Source organism: Fragaria vesca, linkage group LG5 (assembly GCF_000184155.1).
Source record: "Fragaria vesca subsp. vesca linkage group LG5, FraVesHawaii_1.0, whole genome shotgun sequence".
NCBI classification, from domain to species: Eukaryota; Viridiplantae; Streptophyta; class Magnoliopsida; order Rosales; family Rosaceae; genus Fragaria; species Fragaria vesca.
Window position 1 is genome coordinate 12182917 of NC_020495.1, and position 5127 is coordinate 12188043.

The 5127-nt window shown below is 37.7% G+C and overlaps 1 pseudogene; it reads right to left on the reverse strand.

Moving 5' to 3' along the window:
• Positions 1–1504: 1504 nt before the first annotated feature.
• Positions 1505–5127, reverse strand: part of LOC101302759 — a 5040-nt pseudogene continuing 1417 nt past the window's right edge.

Genomic DNA, 5127 nt, shown 5'->3' on the forward strand with positions numbered 1-5127 from the left:
TAATTTGTTAATTCTATCTCAAAACAAGTTCTCTTTGTAGGAGAAGTTATTAATTTTACCTCAATTGTGGAAGATCCAGCCGTTTGATCTTTTTGAAATTTTGATACAAAATAGTAGACTCAAATCCAAACAACTTTCATGAACAACTCATGATCATCCGAATATGAGAAAATAGAGCGTTTGGCCGTCTAAGTGAACTGATGGTATTTGTATATATCCATCCGAACCAAGCTGATCGGCTAATCGTTTGATCAACCTCCGAGCTCCCCTTCTTTTGGCGTTGAATTCTCAAGATCAACAAACAGAGAGAGAGAGAGAGAGAGAGAGAGAGAGAGAGAGAGAGAGAGACGAGTTCCTCCCCCCTCCCCCCCCCCCCCCACCCCCGCGCGCTTATGCTTTCCCCTCTTTTTATATGACTCTCCAATGGACGTTGTAAGATTAACGGTGGTCATTTTCTTTTTCACTAATATTTCTATAATAAATTCTTATTTCCTGATCTTATTAAAATTCACTATAAATAAATATACCGTGTGTCGGAAACCTCCTGGGACACTAAATAGACATATGATCTCGCTTAAAATGAGGATCTTACATCGTTTAAAATGAAAGGTCGTTCTCGAGCACATTCCTCAAGCGGTCTCAACCTAGCTCGACTAATATATAGTTTATGTGACTAATGTCGGGATGTTACATGTTGGGCCCAAACTCACACTCCATCTGACCCAACAAGTGGGAGTCCAATCAACCCAGTCAACTCAACCACAATCAACCCTAGGCTACCCAGCCTTGCTAGAAGGATTACGAATCGAATCTCTGACGAAACCATATAGGTATGCACCAAAATCACATCTACCGCCACAGTTGCATCTCGTAACATCCATCTGGGTCTTCAGCCTCCATCGCCACTAGAAATTCAGGCCAAGAAGAAGGTTTTCAACGTTTTACAAAAGAAACATGTCCACCTACAACACCCTCAACCCCCACAAAACGCCAATGTTGGAACATTATGAAACGCTTGCCCGGCGTTGTCGCCACCTTGCTATTGTTGGAACGACAAAGCACAAGGCTAGCTGTTGCGTCAATGAAACCTAGGTATCGTATTGCCATGGTACTTTGAAAGAGACGGAGCATAGGGCTTGTTTTTATGACTCCCATCATCAATTCATCTTTTGAACAAACATGTGGGTTTGTTTATTATTTTCTTCCACATAGCTCCGGAGTTTGTTCAAGATGCCCTCATGTACGACATTCGTACTCATTAATTCATCTCTTTCTTCCTTTCAAAATGTTAGAAAAATGAGTTTGTTTATGTGAACTGAAAACTTTTTGGGCTCTTGTAACTCAGGGAGCCGTGACTTGGTTGGTTAGATAGTCTAACTGACAACGTTGAAGTCATCGGTTCAACCTTATTGATATATATATTAGGTGTGTGAAATCTTTAAATAAAAATTTTATTAAAAAAAGAATTCCTTTAGTTGAATATGGAGGGCATAAGCTGTCACGGTTATTGCTGTCCCTCTGCCCGCCGGCCAGCAGTCAGTGCCTGCAAAATTGGGTCATCCATATATCATGTGATAAACAAGTGGCATTCTCAAGCATCAGTTAGAGCTCTGCTCGCTCAACAAATTTCATTGTTGAACTTATTGTTTGATTATCTCAATTTAGCTATACTTAAATTCCTTTAGCTCGTATCATTTCAGTAGTAAATTTGATGATCGCATGGTTATTGCGAAAGAGTTTGTACCTCATTTTCCCAATCACGACGTGTTGTGATGATAGCCAAAATCACAGTCTGTACAAAAGTACCACCAAGGATCATCCCAGACCACATACCCTGTTTTACATTAATTTGCACAAGTTAGTCCGTAAAAGATTGTAATTGAAGTCTCTGATTTGGATATATAGGATATAATTTGGTTATTTAGGAAATTTGATGGAGGCTGATGAAAGAGCAAACCATACCGACACACCATAGTCAGCAACGAATCACAATACTATTCCAAGCGGGAGCCCAACAATGTAGTAGCAGAAAAGATTTACGTACGCCACCCATGCTTGCCATCCTGATCCTACAGCGACTCCTATCAAAATGAAAAACTTTTGTTATAGAAAGGAAAACACCAGCACAGTGGAGATCACAAATAATAGAGATTAGAGGTTAGTTTGATGGATCCGGCTCTAAAGTGAGGAGTATGTGAAGTTAGTTAAAGTTCATAAAATCTAAATTTTTTGTAAAATCTAAAGGTCATGAAAATTGACACATCATTCTTTTATTAAATTTTGTTTTAATTCTTAACCCTAGTTAAATGTTTGGGACTGTTGTGTTTCTCCTTTACATTTGAGTTTCAACTCCTTCAGTTACCGGATCGTACATAGACCCAGATTAAGAACATACAATCATCAATTTTAGTTGTAGTTGAAAGATGAAACAGAAGTTGGATTTACACTCCAATAGTTAGAGACCTTCAATTGGAATCACGTACTCGTTCATGAACTTATATTTACTTAGATTAGTTCGTCTTTGGCCAATATGTTATATATATATATATATATATATATATATATATATGCCTGCAATGATTGATTTACATATATGCCCGTGATTAATTGATTGATTGCCAAAGACACTGTGAGATCATGTTTCAAGGTACGTACAAACAACTCGAAATTAGAAAAGAACGACATCGAAATCGGTTTCACTTTTAACATCTCCAAATTTGTGGTGTGAGACTCAGAAATTGTGGAGTGACACTACTCCATAATATGGGGTGTTTCGGTTAGATTAGTTTCGGCAACGGAGGAGATGAAACTCAAATATCCATAGGTCGTATAGAAATCCCAGTACTTTTTTTTTTTTTTTTTTTAATTACAGTTAATTGCAAGTTAACCTTGAGAATAAAAATAAAAAAAATAATAAAAGAATGATGTGTCAAGTTTCATAACCCTTAGATTATAAAAAGAGTCTAGATTTTATAAATTTTAACTAACTTCACAGACTCCTCATTTTAAAGAAGCCGGATCTTAGTTTGATAATACCAATATACATTTAAACCCGATTATACTGTCATTTCACTGTACTCGGATTCCTTCTCATCTCAGTTCCAAGTGAGTAAACATGCTGAAAAGTGAAAACTATCAGTCTATGATAGAAGCAAATATATTGACGAGTGAAATACTAACCTGACAGAACGGGTTGAACCCCGTTAAGTAAAATGGTGACAGCCAAGAGGTAAGACAAGTTATCAACTGCTAGGAGGACATCAGTGCTTGATGTGAAGATGTATGCAAACTTGTCAAGTAACGCGACAATGAGCACACAAAAGAATAGGGAGATGAAGCTCGATTCGGCCACTGCAACCTTGGCTGCAAACTTTGCTGCCTGACCATTTCCAGCTCCGAGCTCATTTGCTACTCTTACCCTGCGAGTTCCATAACATGACTTAATTCAAAATTACTAGCTAGACCGAATTTCAGTACTTTTTTTTACACAGAATAACAAAAGTGAAAAGAGGACAAAAGAAATGGTACCCGACTCCAGCCAAGAAAGCTAAATGAATCATGAACTCCGACCCATTTATAGTCAAGCTGCAACATTTGAATCCAAGAAATAAGGAAGGAACGAGCAACAGATATGGGTTAATGTGGTAAAAACTGAAATAACCAAATATAGACTCCAAACTTAACCGCATTGGATGATAAATTGTAGGGGAATGTTGATAAAACAGGGGTCTCATACCAAATTGATAAGGCATCAACAGCAAGAGTCGCATCCGATAAGTTTCCGGTCATCACTATCAAAATTCTGTAATACCAGAATTCTAAGCTGCGTGGATAAATGAAAACAATCATTAGAAGTTTAGAACTAAGGGTAATGCGTGTTTTTCGAAATTGAAGGCACATATATGAAATTAATGTGGTGTAAAATTTAAGGAACAGATTGTCTTCCCTCAGCTTTACTATGATGCAAAGGCAGGGTTTTTCTTTTGCCACCGGTGGAGATGGTCTAAGTCAACTGGACCGCCTTCTCCAGAGCAGGAGGGGTTTATTTAGCTAAATGAGCAAAACAGTTGACAAGAGAACCGGTTGCTATGTGCCTATGTCCACATCTAGATTGACATCAACAGTGCTATCGTAATTGTTGGAGAGGAAATATCTCATATCAGAAAAGAGATAAATAAAATACAACTTATAAATAGATGGATCACACTTAATTGTACCAAGACTTTTTGTGATTAAAACCTAACACCTTAAAGGTGGTTAAGTTGGGAAAATATCGGTACAATGTTATCCACGGGCCACGCATGGCCCTGTTCAAATTGGTATCAGAGCGGGTCCCTCTTCAATTATGTCTCCTAGCGTAATGAGAGAAAATCTCCCAACATAATGAGCCTAGATTTGGGTTCATTGAATTGCCACCGGAAAAAATTCTGATTAGCCCATACCATACCAAGTGCCTGCAGTGGGCCTTGGACCGAAGCATTACCGATTTCCGATATGGGAATTGGATTGAATGAATTCCACGTGCAGACCTAAACAAAGTTAGGGTGCACGTGAGGAGTGTTGGAGAGGAAATATCCCACATCAGAAAAAAGATATATAAAATACAACTTATAAATTGATAGATCACACTTAATTGTACCGAGGTCTTTTGTGATTAAAACCCAACACCTTAAAGGTGGTTAAGTTGGGACAATATCGATATAATGTGATCTACGGGCCACGCTTGTCCCTGTTCAAGTCTAATAACAATCAACCAAAGTCGACCTCAGCAGTACAAGCTCGGTTAGAGCGGTAACTTACCGCATCCCCTATATCCTTGAACCAAATTGGCGAAAGGCAGCCCACAACAAACATGGTAGGCTGCTAGGAGTTTTCGTAATTTTGCTAGGAGAGGTTGTTAACAGTTAACAGTATTGTAAGTCTACTCAATGCACCATTGTTCTATGAGAAATTTTATTCACACATACCAGATTTATAAATACACATCCCTATTTTTGAAACTTTTTTAATACAATTTTATCCCTTTGATGAAGATGAAACAAAAAAAAACTAAACAAACAAAAAAGAATACAAAAAACAAAATTTTATATACAAATCTACAACTCTAAGAAATCTACAGTCTATAAA